This window comes from Stomoxys calcitrans, chromosome 4 (genome assembly GCF_963082655.1).
Source record: "Stomoxys calcitrans chromosome 4, idStoCalc2.1, whole genome shotgun sequence".
NCBI classification, from domain to species: Eukaryota; Metazoa; Arthropoda; class Insecta; order Diptera; family Muscidae; genus Stomoxys; species Stomoxys calcitrans.
The window spans coordinates 159,813,266-159,829,857 of record NC_081555.1 but is presented as its reverse complement, the minus strand read 5'-3'; the positions used below and the strand labels follow the sequence as shown (position 1 = coordinate 159,829,857).

Sequence of the window (16,592 nt, the reverse complement as noted above, 5' to 3'; positions counted from 1 at the left end):
GGAAGTGATATCAAAACACTACGTGCAAAACTTCAGTCAAATTGGATGAGAATTGCGCCTTCTAGAGGCTCATGAAGTCAAGATCCCAGATCGGTTTATATGGCAGCTATATCAGGTTATGGACCGATTTAAACCATACTTCGCTCAGTTGATGGATATCATAACAAAACACGTAGTGCAAAATTTCATTCCAATCGGATAAGAATTGCACACTCTAGAGGCTCAAGAAGTCAAGACCCAAGATCGCTTTATATGGCAGCTATATCAAAACACGGACCGATATGGCCCATTTACAATCCCAACCGACCTACACTAATAAAAAGTGTTTGTGCAAAAGCTAGCCGATTGCTAGCTTCACTTTTACAAAAGATATCATGCTTTCGACAGACAGACGGACGGACAGATGGACGGACATGGCTAGATCGACTTTATGGGGTCTCAGACGTATATTTCGGGTAGTTACAAACAGAATGACGAAATTAGTATACCCCCATCCTATGGTTGTGGGTATAAAAATTTTTAGCGCTGGTTATCCCCCCCTAATGCTGGCGAGATTTGTGAGGTACTGTACCAGGTGGTATGGCAGCTATTTTTAAATTTCCCTACAAAAAGGTGACGCACTGCGGCCCACCGTTCGGACTCGGCTATTAAAAGGAGATCCTCTGTCAATGAGCTTAAACTTGAATCGGACAGCAGTCAATGATATGTGAGATGTTTTGCCCCTGTTCCTTAATGGAAGGTTCATGGGCAAAATTTGCAATATCAACTCATAGTCCGATTTGAACCATATTCGAGACGAATGTCGAAGGTTATAAGACAACGCACTGAACCAAGTTTCAGCAAAATGGGGTAATTTATGTGGCTTTTTTGAACAAAAGACCTTAAATCGAGAGATCGGTCAATATTGGGGGCTATAGCAAGATACTGTCCCATCTGGACTATATTCGACAAAGATTTTGAGGGTTCCAATACAACTCACTTTGCAAAATTTTAGCAAAATCAGGCAATACATACGACTTCTATGGGAGATAAATCTTAAATGCAGAAATCGGTCAATATGTCTGGACTATATTCGCCACCCATGTCGAAGATTTCAAGACATTTCACTTTCAAAAATTTCAGTGTAATAAGGCAAAATATGGGGCTTCTAATGGTCTTAGATCTTAAATCAGGAGATCGGTTTATATTGCTGATATATCGGTATATTGCCTTACCATACCATATAAATAAAATTTTTGGGTCAAATAACCTGGGGGCAGGCCCCATCCTAAAACCCAACCAAACGGACATGTTTAACGATTGGGACAATATGGGTATCAAATGAAAGGTATTTAAGAGTAGAGTACGCATTTGGTATACAAATTTCCCCAAAGTGATCAGGGGGTCCCTCGCCCCCCAAAAAACACCTCAACAAGACTTTTCACCGCTTTGGGCAATATGGGTATCAAACGATAAGTATTTAAAAGTAGAGTACAAATTTGACATTAAAATGTATTTTTTGGCTCCTGAAGGACCTCCCCACCCCCCAAAGGTCCTCCACAGGGACATGTTCACCAGTTGTGAGAATATGGGTATCGAACGAAAGGTATATAAGAGTACAGTATGAACTTTGTATACAAATTTCGCCCAAAATGTTCGAGGGGATCCCTCACCCCCCAAAAACCCCCCAATGGGACCCTTTCACCGCTTTGGGCAATATGGGCATCAAATGAAAGGTATTTAAAAATATCAAAATTTTTCCTTGGTATCTGACGCGCCTCCCCAACCCCCTGCAGGGCTTATTTGCCAATTGGGACAGTATGGAACCAAATGAAAGATGTTAAGTACTCATCTGTTATATGAATTTAGTGAAGAAGGGGTCTACGGGGCCTCCCCAATCAATAACCCCTTAATCGGGCATGAATGTCCAACGTCATAAAATGAGTAACAAATGAATGGTCTTTGGGAGTTGACTACGAATCTGGTATACATATTTGGGATTGAGAGATAGAGAGAGGACTGGCCCACCCACCAAATAAAGAAAGGTCTATGTCAGAAGAGTTCGAATCTAATGTTGATATAAGGATTCGAGTCTTTGGATTACGTCTAGCCGTCCTGCCGTTCAGCTTTGGAGAGAACGACCATCTCCTTCCAATAAAAACCACACCAAACTGTCATGAAGGACGGCCGAGAATATATAGTACTCAAATCAAAGGATGTGTCAGAGTGCTATCCCCCTCTTCCTATCCTACCCAAAAAAAGAATATTAATAGAATATTATTACCTCCGCAAATGAGTTAATGTCAGAGACTTGCGAACCTGCACCTGAAGTTTTGGAAGTCTAAACAGAGAAAGTGCATTAGATGCCGTGGCTAATGTTCTAGAATATTTTAAGCTGCCAAAACATTTCTGAAAAGACTAACAATGAACTTATCAAGATTGCGCAACTATTTGACTTTTATGTATAAGAAGAAATTTAAATTTAAAAAAAATCCTTAAATAACCGAAAAGAAAAATCATCACTTGAATAGCCACTTAATCTGTTAATACAAAGGTTTTCTTGTAGCATTAGATTGTGCCTTCTCTTCCATGACGCAGTAATTATGGCAAGTTCAGTCAAATGCTCCCTGAATGCTTTCAGACAATGGTTAACGCTTAAATTTTGTTGTACACACACAATAACTAAAGTAGCAAAACAATTTTCTATTCATTCTAAATTTGAATTCTTTTATTTCTAATTACAATAAAAGACAATGACCATGGCAAAGCATAACAAAAAAGGATTAGAATAAGTCAAGGTTAGAAAGAATATGCAAATGAATATCCCTTCATATCCAATGGAAGAAAACAACAACAGCAACGAGCATTTCAGTTTTGCTAAAGGGGCAGACAGATTATTAGGGTGTTCTGTTTGTTTCATAAAGTCAACATTGCAAATTTTCCCTCAAATATTTCATTAAAGAACAAAGGGTAAACTTCTCACATATCAATGAGTGCTGCCCAATTCAAGTTCAATGATAAGAAACCTTTTTTTATAGACGAGTCCAAACGGTGTGCCGCAGTGCAACACCTCTTTGGGAGAAGTTTTAACATAGCTGCCATACCATAATTAAAAATGGTATAGTATCTCACAAATGTCGACAGCATTAGGAGAGGAAAAAAGCCACAAGAAAATGTTCTCACCAGTATTCGAACCCTGGTGTACATGCTTATTTCTGTGCCAGGGTACCCATCATTAAGTTTATCTTTTTCATATAGAAGGTGACTTTTCAACTGCGACATTTTTAGGCTGGGTAGTATTGTAAACGCCTACCACCACTGCTATCGATCATGAGGTCCATAGGATGTGAAGGTATCCAAGGGATGTCAAAGGATACAAGGGACGTTAAAAGGTCCAAAGGTATCCTCTAAAACCTTACAAAATTTCTAACCACCCTAATACTTGTAAAAAATATTCAAGATTAATTAACATTTAATTTACTCTCAAAAGAACCTCTTTATGCTAAGATGGGCACCCCTTTGTTTTTTCAAAATGGTCATTCGTTAATCTAATTCATGTTAAGGACACCAAAGTCAAAAAGTTCAAGTCATGTTTGAAAATGGCAAAATAAATGATAACAAGTAAGAGTGTGCTGAGTTCGGCCGGGCCGAATCTTATATACCCTCCACCATGGATCGGATTTGTCGAGTTCTTTTCAAGGCATCTCTTCTTAGGCAAAAAAAAAGGATAAAAGAAAAGATTTGCTCTGCTATTAGAGCGATATCAAGATATGGTTCGGTTCGGACTACAATTGAACTATATGTTAGAGACCTGTGTAAAATTTTAGCCAATTCGAATAAGAATTGCGCCCTTTGGGGGCTCAAGAAGTAAAATAGAGAGACCGATTTATATGGGGGCTATGTCAGGCTATAAACTGATTCAGACCTTAATAAAAACGTATGTTGATGGTCATTAGAGGATCCGTCGTACAAATTTCAGGCAAATCGGACAATAGTTGCTACCAGAAGTCAAGATCCCAGATCGGATTATATGACAGCTATATCAGCTTATAAACCGATTTGAACCTTATTTGACACAGTTGTTGGATATCATAACAAAATACTTCAAGCAAAATCTCATTCCAATCGGATTAGAATTGCGCCCTCTAGAGGCTCAAGAAGTCGAGACCTAAGATCGGTTAATATGGCAGCTATATCAGGTCATACACCGATTTGAACCCTACTTGGCACAGTTGTTGGATGTCATTACAAAACACGTTGTGCAAAATCTAATTCTATTCGGATAAGAATTGCGCCCTCTAGAGGTTTAAGAAGTCAAGACCCAAGATCGATTTAAATGGCAGCTATATCAAAACTTGAACCAATATGGTCCACTTACAATCCCAACCGACCTACACTAATAAGAAGTATTTGTACAAAATTTCAAGCGACTAGATTTATTTCTTCGAAAGTTCTTACGGACGGACGGACATGGCTAGATCGACATAAAATGTCACGACGATCAAGAATATATTGTATATACTTTATGGGGTCTTAGACGCATATTTCGAGTAGTTACAAACAGAATGACGAAATAAGTACCCCCATCCTATGGTGGAGGGTATAAAAAGTTTAGTTGACACAAAACAAACAACTTACAATTAAACAAGTAAAAAGGCGTTAAGTTTGACCGGGCCGAACTTTGGATACCCACCACCTCGGGTAAATACGCAATCGAGTAGATATATTCAAATCTGGACCGATCTGGACCAAGTTGAAGGAGGATGTCGAAGAGTCAAACGCAAGTCACTGTCCCAAATTTCGGCAAAATCAAACAATAAATGCGCCTTTAATGGGCTTAAAAACTTTAATCGCGAGATCGGTCTATATGGCAGCTATATCCAAATCAGAACCGATCTTTACCAAGTTGAAGAAGGATGTCGAAGGGCCTAACACAACTCACTGTCCCAAATTTCAGCAAAATCGGATAATAAATGTGGCTTTTATAGGCCTAGGACCCTAAATCGGCGGATCGGCTTATATCGGGGCTATATGAAGATATATCATAAATTTCGGCTCAAAAGTATTAGGCAGTAGATTACAAATATAGCATAAAACATTAGGTCCAAGTAAAGGGAGGTCGCCCACCCTCAAATGCCCCCCAATGGGCATATTAGCCGACCATGCCTATATGGGACTCAAATGAAAGGTATTAGGGGGTAGATTACGAATATTACGTTAAACTTTGTGTTCAAGTCTAGGTGGCGCTTTTCCTTCTAAAGATACGTCAAATGGGTTATTTGACCCATTATAACAATATGGGACTCAAATGAAAGGTATTTGAGAGTAGAAAACGAATTTGATATCCAATTTTGGAGCCAAGTGTTTGGGGGTACGCCTTAAAGCACCCCTAAATTGAACTTCATTTCCGTTGGGAATAAAAAACCAATTTGATATCTATTTTCAGTGCAAAGTGCCGTTGGCCGCCTCAGCCCCAAAACACCCTCCAAACGGTTCATATTTACCGGCCATGGTACTATGGGTCTCAAATTAAAGGGATTTGGAAGTGCAGCACGAATTTGATATCCATATTTGAGTCGAAATGTCTGAGGTGCCATCCCTCCCCTAATGAGAACATTACCCTAAAGAAGAACAATACCACCAGGAACCGAGAAGGGGCAAACTCTCACACATCCGAACGGCGTCCCACAGTGCGACACCTCTTTGGGGAAACATTTTTAAATGACCATTCATGGCATTGTACCTCGCAAATGTCGCCAACATTAAGAGGGGATAAACACCGCTTTGTCCGATGTTCTCTCCAGGATTCGAAGGCGTTCAGCGTCTTAGGCTACAGTGGCACAAATACGATATACGCATTCAGGGGGAGTATCACCACCCTAAAAAGATATAAGAGAGTTAAAGAAGGTGCAGCGGAGCGGGCCCGGTGGTGGTATATTCAAAGCGTCTTCTTTCAGCTCAACAAGTGATATGTGGAAAATTTCATTATAATTGGATAACAAATGCGATCTCCACCTTGATTACAAACTACAGCACCATTATCCTTTTGACGAAGCCCGTCTAGGGTCTATCCAACTAGTAGTAGGTTATAGAGTTAAAGAGCGTTGTTCACATTCAGATGTGTGCTTTACTACCTACCCTAGTTGGATTGATATGTACCATAATTCATTTGATGGAGTCCCCTGTTGATGATTTTTTGCGAATCAGAAATCGGGATACTAGTAGCCAGCCAAATGCTTTTAAGCAACATCGCATATTAGCCTGAATTGTAAAAGATTTTTTGCTGTGCTATTCTTTGAATTCAAATGCAAATTTGCCCATGACCTTTCCATTAAGGAACAGGGGTAAGCTTCTCACATATCAGTGAGTGATGTTCGATTCGAGTTTAAACTCAATGATAATGGCCACAGAATGAATGGCATGTCACAGTGTGACATACCAAATGGCACAGAACCTCATAAATGTCACCAGCATTAGGGGGGAATAACCACCGCAGAAAATTTTTTCAGAGGATTTTGCCAGGATTCGAATCCATGCAATCAGCGCCAAAGGCGGTCATTCTAACCTCAGCGCTGCAGTGGCCTCCAGATGCTATTCTTTGAATAGAAATGAATAGAAAGCATTATTCCACTAATGAAAATTTCATTGAAATTTTGTCTTTGGAAATAATTTCTTTAAAGTTTCGTTCTTTCATTTTCATTGAATTTCATTGAAAAAGTTGTAAAGAATGCAGATTCTTTCCAACTTTTGCCTTTAGACATGGCATCAAACTGTGCCATTTTGTGTTTTCATTTCTTAAAGAAAAATGCGAAAGGATGTAGATTTTTTACTATTTTCGTCTTTAGATATAGCATCAAACTGTGCCATTTTGCCTTTTCTTTTCTCAAAGAAAAGCGCGAAAAAGGACAATTAACGCAAAAGTATAATTAACCAAGAAAAAGTTTCATTTACTGATTAATTTAATTAATTTCAATAAGGCCACAATAAAGTGAGTATCCTTGTACTTTGTCTATTTTGAGTTTCATTTCTTAAAGGACCTGTCGACGCCACAACAAACTTTTTCACAATGGAAAAGATAGAAGTCTAAAGAAAAAAAAAATCCAAGATTAATGAGAAAATTAATTTTTCTTTTTTGCTCTTTTAAGTACACAAACAAAACATAAAGGTTTAGTGGTCACTGAGTATCTCATTATGCGTTAGGACAAACAAAACGAGGGGCCTTGGGTGGCTAGATATGATGATAGAAGCTGGTCATAAAAGGACATTGAAGAGCCTCAAGTTGAAAGTCTAGAGCCAAATTCAACGAGAGAGACGATGAAATGAAAAAGCCCAATTATATTTAGAGTTGTTAACCACTTCTCGGTTTCACATTATGATACAGCCCAATATACCCGTATATTTAACTAGCCGCACGGGGCCTGCTCTGATGTGCCGTCTTTTACTCTCTAATATCTTTTTATACTCACCACTGAAGGATGTAAGCAAAAAAAGGATAAAAGGCCATATCATGATATGGTCCGGTTGGACCACAATTAAATTAAATTTTGGAGATCTGTGTAAAATGTCAGCCAATTCGAATAAGAATTGCGCCCTTTGGAGGTTCAAGAAGCAAAATAGAGAGATCGATTTATATGGGAGCTGTATCAGGCTATAGGCCGATTCATACCATAATAAACACGTATGTTGATGGTCATGAGAGGATCCGTCGTATAAAATTTCAGGCAAATCGGATAATAATTGCGACCTCTAGAGGCCCAAGAAATCAAGATACCAGATCGGGTTATATGACAGCTATATCAGGTTATAAACCGATTTGAACCTCATTTGGCACAGTTGTTGAAAGCCATAATAAAATACGTTATACATTAAATTTTAGCCAAATCGGATAGGAACTGTGCCCTCTAGAAGCTCAAGAAGTCAAGTCCCCAGATCGGTTTATATGGCAGCTATATCAGGTTATGGACTGATTTGCACCATACTTGGCACAATTGTTGGATATCATAACAAAATACGTGGTGCAAAATTTCATTCCAATCGGATAAGAATTGCGCCCTCTAGAGACTCAAGAGCGCAAATTATAATGGCATATTCGTAATTTAGTCCCAAACACCTTTCATTTGAGTCCCTTATAGCCATTGTCGGCTAATGTGCCCATTTGGGGGTATTTGGGTATGGGGCGACCTCCTATTGCTTGAACCTAATATGCCATATATCTGTAGTCTACTGCCGAATACTTTTCAATTGAGTCCCATATTGACATGAATTTCGAATATATCTGTTTAGAGGAGTATGGTTGGGGTGGCCCACCGGGTACTTGAACCCAAATTTTAATACAATATTTGTTTTCTAGTCTCCAATACCTTTCATTTGATACCCATATTGTGCTTATCGGTCCACTTTTGGTTTTGGGGTAAGGGGGAGGGTCCGCCACCATCTGATATCCAAAAATGTTTACTTCCAGACAAACGTACACTATCTGTTAACATTTCAAGGTAATCGGTTCGGTCTATACGGAACAAACAAACATACACAAATTGATGTTTATATATAAGAAGACTAGCTGGACAGGGCCCGCTCCGCTGTGCATTCTTTCACTCTCTTACTTTATCTAAGCCCTATACTGGCACGGTCAGGAAAAAAGTCCTTTTTGAGTGTGCTAATATGGCCTTTCAGATATTTCGCCCCAAAGTGTGAGTCTCATATTGGTGCTCTACTCCCAAATTACTAGTCTCAAATACCTTTCATTTGAACCTAATATTGTCATTATTGGTTTAAAACGTACTAAATTTCGGGTAAATCGCCCCATCCATCTCCGAGATCTGGCGCTTGAAAAAATAGGGCAAGAGTAGTACTTCATTCTCTTGGTTTTGGTGGTGGATTGAAGTAGGAAAATCCTTTGCCCCGAAAAGGATATCAAATTCACACTCTACTCCCAAAAACCACATTGGAGCTACATATTGCTGTAGTCGGTATATATATATGGTTCAGGGGCTGTTTATGAGATGAGTTGTCTCTGAAACACTTGGCCATAAAATGGATATCAAATTTGAACCCCTTTTTGCCATAGTCCAGAAATATGTCCAGTTTGAGGGGTATGTAGGGTAGCCCTGAAAAATATCAGCATCGTACTGTACTGTTAAATTCCTTTTATTTGAGCCGCAATTGCAACTGGTTAGGGAGGGAATTTATATGGTGAGATGACCCCCAAATACTTGGCCTCAAAATTGGATATCAAATTCGTTTTCTGCTATCAAATACCTGTTATAGCAGTAGGCAAACATGGCTGGTTTAAAAAGAGCTTTGGAGGTGAACTCTGAAATAATATCAGCATCGTGCTCAAGCACGATTTTATTTCGCCCTATATTGTCAAGCATTTTGAAGTTAGCGATCAAGATATTCAGGACTACCATTCAGATCCACACTAATTAATTTTTTTTTTTTGTATTGGTTTTCTACTTTCAAAATCATATTTGAAAGCTACCACTTGGGATACCACATTTTTAAAGATCCACAGGTCCTCCTTGTTCTATCCCAATTTGAGAGTAATAAGCGTACTCTCCTACCAAAGGCTTTTTATTGCTGTCCTATTCTATTCTGGTCGGCCTTCATTTATTATTTATAAATCCATATTTGGGTAGACGATTGCCCTCTGACACGTCCTTTCATTTGAATACAATATATTCTCGGTCGTCCTACATGACAGTTTGGTGTTGTTTTTATTGGGAGGAAAGGCTCGGTCCACCCGACGCTAAGACCCAAAAACAATTTATTTGAGTCCTTTAATGTCGAGATCTACATGTCCGGCTGTACGCCAGGACGTGACCCAGATTCTTGAATAGAACTCTACTGTCAAAATCGTTCAATTCCCATATTTTGCCGATCGAACTACACGTCTTATTAAAGCCTAGTCAACTCTCAAAGACCTTTTATTTTATACCCATTTTGTGACGGTGGACATTCATATCCGTTGACACCTTGGGTGAAATTCTTGTAACAGATGTATACTCAACTTTCAAACACCTTTCATGTGATACCCATATTGTCCCAAACGGTAAATATGTCTAGTTGAGGGGTTTTTGAGGGGTGGGCCACTACGGAATAAATTTTTATACCAGCTTTTTACTATACTTTTAAATACCATTCATTTGATACCCGTATTGCCCAAAGCAATAAAAGTGTCCTGTTGGGTGGTGTTTTTGGGGGGTGGGGAACCCACCGACACTAAGGGTGAAATTTGTATGTCAAGTTCGTACTCTACTCTTAAATACCTTTCATTTAATACCCATATTGTCTCAGTCGGTAAACATGTCCGTTCGGGTGGGTTTTGCGATGGGGCGTCCCCCCAGGTTAGTTGACCCCAAAGTTTTATACAAATTTGGTGTTTTTAGGATACCCTTAGGTTTTGCTTAAATCTGTGCAAGCATCTCCGAGTTCTGGCGTTTTTAAAAATTGGGTTTAGAGCGAGGGTCCGTCCCCCTTTGGATATCAAAAAATGTATTGTAGTACCCTATTTTCACCGGAGGCTCAAACAAACAGGGAGTTCAGCCATTTTTGAGCCTGTACGAAACAGACAAACAGACAAACGAAGCGCAACAATTTCAATAGGAGAAGAAGAAGATATATAGGTGTCGAGTTTTAAATAAGCGCTCGGATAATTGGTAGCTATCTAAGATAACTCTTGCGTGGGTTGTGGGTTCAAATCTCAACAGAGGCTTTGGTGTGTAGCTAAATGGTGTCAGAATGGACTAAAATGTCTCATTGAGTCTGTTTAAAAACTCCGCTCTAACCTTACCTAAATGATTATATAGACGTCATAGCCCAACCATTGCCTTGACCGTCCTACTACTTTTTTCAATTGAATATTTCATCAAAATTAGCTTCTTAAGGAAAATATAGTCCAAATTTAATTTTCTGACTATTTTAATGTTTGGTCTGCATGATAAACTCCTTTTTTATTCTACCAAAAAAAAATGGGGCTTTTGCAAACACGTGGCTGTGGGAATGCAAGAAGAAATAGAGCATCACAAAAAAACTGTTTAAAATTCATGATAAAAATGCAATGCCAACATCAAAAACAACAACAATCTTGTTTATATGCCACCATACTGTTGGGATTCTTCTTGGCAACCATCTCAACGTAGCTGGTTGATATGGCTTGAAGGATTCGCATTACCGCCAAAACCGTTTATACTTTGGCAACATCAAAAATATTTTCCAACTTTTAATGCCAAGAAAAAAAAACATTTCCTCAGCTCTTCGAGAGAAATGTTAGAGCAAAAAACCCTGGTAGACGGTGTTGAGCTTATGTAGCATCAAGGGAAATGCGAAAGTAGTAAGATGAAGAAAAAAAAACGCAACAGCACCAAAAATGTTGACAAGCTCCCCTGGAGTGGCATATTGTTGTGAGTTTCTACAATTTTTGATTTCCTTTGGCCAAAATATGGGTTCTTCTTGGTGGGCATGCAAACCTCCCCTACCCCACAAAAAAAAACAATAGGAAAGCAAAACTTTTCCACAAAAAAGTTTCGTTATACAAATCTGCAAATAAGAAAACCTTAATATTGGCTTATGTCAATCATTTTTCATCATCAACCATAAGCGCGCTGTGTTAGCGCGTGCGACAATCTAAACTTTATTTCAAGGTCATTAAGGATATATTATGACAGCATGGCCACAATACCCAAATGAGACATGCCATAATGAATCATTCATTAGGGGCATGGCAAGACATTGCAAATTGGCATCAAAAATAATTTTTAAGATTTTATTTGAATTTTCATTTTTTAACACAAATTTCTTTCTCTTGATTCAGAGCAAACGACAAATATAAAAAAAAAAATATTCAAATAAACAAATCATAAGTTGTGCACAAAACTGTTTGAGACAAGAGAAGACCCCAAACTGTGTGCCCATACAAGAAGAAAACAAGTAAAAGCGTGCTAAGTTCGGCCGGGCCGAATCTTATATACCCTCCACCATGTATCGCATTTGTCGAGTTCTTTTCCCGGCATCTCTTCTTAGGCAAAACAGGATATAAGAAAAGATTTGCTCTGCCATTAGAGCGATATCAAGATATGGTCCGGTTTGGACCACAATTAAATTATATGTTGGAGACCTGTGTAAAATGTCAGCCAATTCGAATAAGAATTGCGCCCTTTGGGGGCTCAAGAAGTACAGTTGTTGGATATCATAACAAAACACGTCGTGCCAAAATTCATTCAAATCGGATAAGAATTGCGCCCTCTAGAGGCTCAAGAAGTCAAGACCCAAGATCGGTTTATATGACAGCTATATCAGGTTATGAACCGATTTGAACCATACCTGGCACAGTCGTTGGATATCATGACAAAACACGTCGTGCGAAATTTCATTCCAATCGGATTATAATTGCGCCCTCTAGAGGCTCAAGAAGTCAATACCCAATATCGGTTTATATGGCATATCAGGTTGTGAACCGATTTGAACCATACCTGACACAGTCGTTGGATATCATGACAAAACACGTCGTGCGAAATTTCATTCCAATCGGATAAGAATTGCGCACTCTAGAGGCTCAAGAAGTCAAAACCCAAGATCGGTTTATATAGCAGTTATATCAGGTTATGAACCGATCTGATCCATACTTAGCACAGTTGTTGGAAATCATAACAAAACACGTTGTGTAAAATTCCATTCCAATCGGATTATAATTGCGCACTCTAGAGGCTCAAGAAGTCAAGACCTAAGATCGGTTTATATGGCAGCTATATCAGGTTATGGACCGATTTAAAGCATACTTAGCACAGTTATTGGACATCATAACAAAACACGTTGTGCAAAATTTCATTCCAATCGGATTATAATTGCGCCCTCTAGAGGCTCAAGAAGTCAAGACCCAAGATCGGCTTATATGGCAGCTATATCAAAACATGGACAGATATGGCCCATTTACAATCCCAATCGACTTACACTAATAAGAAGTATTTGTGCAAAATTTCAAGCGGCTTGCTTTACTCCTTCGGAAGTTAGCGTGCTTTCGACAGACAGACGGACGGACGGACGGACATGGCTAGTTCGACATAAAATGTCACGACGATCAAGAATATATATACTTTATGGGGTCTCAGACGAATATTTCGAGTAGTTACAAACAGAACGACGAAATTAGTATGCCCCCATCCTATGGTGGATGGTATAACAAGTAAAAGCGTGCTAAGTTCATCCGGGCCGAATCTTATGTACCCTCCAACATTGACAAAAGTGCTTGTCAAGTTCTTTGCCTGGTATCTCTTTGCAGGAAAACAAAGGATAATGGACAGGAGTTGCTATTGGATGTTGGTATAGATGTTAGAGACCATAGTAGAAGTAATTGTACAAAATTGCAGCCAAACTGGATAAGAATCGCGCCCTATAGGAGCACAGAAAGTTAAATCAGTAGATCGTTTTAAATGGGAGCTATATCCGTCAGACTTTATTTAGCGCTTATATTGAAGGTCATATTGAAAAGTCGTTGTTCAAACTTTCAGCCAAGAACTGCTACCAGCAGGGGCTCAAGAAGTGTAATCGGGAGATCGGTTAATATGGGAGCTATATCAAGTTTCAGACCGATTCAGGTCATACTCGCATACATTGGAGGTCATAAGAGAAGTCACTGCGGAAAATTTCAGTCAAATCGAGTAAGAATTGCGCCCTCTAGAGGAGTATAGACTAAGAATTGCGCCCTCTAGAGGAGTGTAGACTAAGAATTGCGCCCTCTCAACAAGTATAGACCGATCTGCCTATTGAGGGTCTATTTGTTTGTTTGTTTGTTTGTTTGTTTGTTTGTTTGTTTGTTTGTTTGTTTGTTTGTTTGTTTGTTTGTTTGTTTGTTTGTTTGTTTGTTTGTTTGTTTGTTTGTTTGTTTGTTTGTTTGTTTGTTTGTTTGTTTGTTTGTTTGTTTGTTTGTTTGTTTGTTTGTTTGTTTGTTTGTTTGTTTGTTTGTTTGTTTGTTTGTTTGTTTGTTTGTTTGTTTGTTTGTTTGTTTGTTTGTTTGTTTGTTTGTTTGTTTGTTTGTTTGTTTGTTTGTTTGTTTGTTTGTTTGTTTGTTTGTTTGTTTGTTTGTTTGTTTGTTTGTTTGTTTGTTTGTTTGTTTGTTTGTTTGTTTGTTTGTTTGTTTGTTTGTTTGTTTGTTTGTTTGTTTGTTTGTTTGTTTGTTTGTTTGTTTGTTTGTTTGTTTGTTTGTTTGTTTGTTTGTTTGTTTGTTTGTTTGTTTGTTTGTTTGTTTGTTTGTTTGTTTGTTTGTTTGTTTGTTTGTTTGTTTGTTTGTTTGTTTGTTTGTTTGTTTGTTTGTTTGTTTGTTTGTTTGTTTATTTGTTTGTTTGTTTGTTTGTTTGTTTGTTTGTTTGTTTGTTTGTTTGTTTGTTTCTTTCTTTGTTTGTTTGTTTGTTTGTTTGTTTGTTTGTTTGTTTGTTTGTTTGTTTGTTTGTTTGTTTGTTTGTTTGTTTGTTTGTTTGTTTGTTTGTTTGTTTGTGTGTTCCTTAGACAATAAGAAACGGCTGAACCGATTTTCTTCAAATTTGCACAGATCGTGCATAATGATCCCGTGGTGAAAATAGGGTACTACATTTTCGCATATCTGAAGGGGGAGCGGACCCTCCCCCTTACCCTAATTTTCAGAAACGCCAGATCTCGGAGATGGGTGGTGCGATTTAAGCTAACTTTTGTGGGGTCTCATATAGCTCCCTAAAAATTTAAATTGGGTATCCTAATTTCGGTTGGCGTACCTACGGGGTCCGCCCCACCCTAAAACCTACCAAACATATATTTAAACCAATCACAACAATATGGGACTCAAATGAAAGGTATTTAGGATAACAAAACGTATCTGATATCCAATTGTAGGACCAAGTGTTAAGGGGACCACCCCTACCCCCAAAACACCACTACATCAGACTTATTTACCGACCAAGGCAATATGGGACTCAAATAAAAGGTATTTGGGAGTAGAATACAAATCTAATATCATAATGTGGGACCACGTTTCTGGGGTCCACCCCTTCCCCAAAACACCCCCCAAAGAGAACTTATTTACTGACCATGGGAATATGGGACTTAAATAAAGGCGTTTGAGTGTAGAATACGAATCTGATATCCAAATATGGGACCAAGTGTTTGGGGGCCGCCTCTCCCTAATAACATCCCCAAAGGGAACAAATTTACGACCATAGCAATATGGGTCTCAAATGAAAGGTCTTTGGGAGTAAAGCACGAATCTGATATCAATATTCGGGAAAAGTGTCTATGGGGTCACCCCACCCCCACAACACCACCTAAATAGGAAGTTATTGCTGACTATTGCAATATGAGGCTCAAATAAGAGGTTTTTTAGAGTAGAACATGAATCCGATATATATTTTCAAGGCCAACTCACTGAGTGGCCGCCCATTCCCCAAAATACCCCCCAAGCCGATCATGTTCGCCGACTATGGAAATATGGGGCTCAAATTAAAGGTATATGGGAGACCACCACATATCTGATATCAACATTAGGGACCAACTGTCTAGGGGACGTCCCATCACCATTACAACCCCCAAATAGGACGTATTTGCTCAAAAAGACAATTTGGATCCTAAAGAGAGTGGAACTAAATATTTGTAGTTTTTAGGGCCAATACCTCAAACCGGACATATTTGCTGACTTTTGCAATAAGGAATTTAAATGAGATTAGAAAACGAATTTGATATCCAATTTTGAGGGCAATGGCAATATGGGTTTCAAATAAATGAAATATAGATATATGACAATAGAGCACGTTGATGATATATTTTCCGGGCTAAGTGTTTGGTGGACCACCCCAAAACACCCCTAAACCGGGCATATTTACCGACCATGTCGATGTGGAGCTTAAATAAAAGGAATTGGGTGGTAGAGCAAGAATTGATACCCATTTTCGGGACCAATTTTCTGGGTGTCTATCCCTTTCCCATAACTACCCCACAAACAGCAATTTTTTATTGACCATCGCAATATGGGGCTCAAATAAATGTATTTGGGAGTAGAATACGAATTTGATATCCAAATGTAGGACCATGTATTTAGGGCATCACCCCTTCCCCCCAAAACACCCCTCAAAGGGTAAAAATTCTTCGACCATGCCAATATGTGGCTCAAATGAAAGGTATTTAAGATTAGAAAGCGAACTTGATAACTAATTTTGGGGCCATGTGTTTGGCGGACGTCTCATCGTGTAAATTCCCCTTAAACCAATGGCAATAGGGGGTTTAAATAAATGGTGTTTGAGAGAAGAGCAAAATGCTGATATTTTTTCAGGCCATGTGTCTGGGGGACAACCTCACCACAGAAAACACTCCTAAATCAGATATCTTGAGCATATCGGGCTGAAATAAAGTCTTTTAAGAATGGAGTACTCCTCACATCCAAAGTTAAATTCGTAGGCCAATAAAGATCGTATGGGACTCAGATAAGGGCACTTATATTGTTAAACTGTTAGTCAAGCGATATACTATTTTCGTAGCACTGTAAAAGCTCTTTAATTGTCGAAAATTAATATTGCAAGGAAAATTTTGTTCCATATAAAGTAAAAGAAGGCGCAGCGGAGCGGTCCCGGGTCAGCTAGTACCTTATAAAGTAGATC

At 38.7% G+C, this 16,592-nt stretch overlaps 1 protein-coding gene across 1 annotated transcript in view; it reads left to right on the top strand.

The window, feature by feature from the left end:
* LOC106092915 (uncharacterized) overlaps positions 1-16,592 on the top strand; it is a 134,293-nt gene that overhangs the window by 85,717 nt on the left and 31,984 nt on the right. The window lies entirely within an intron of this gene.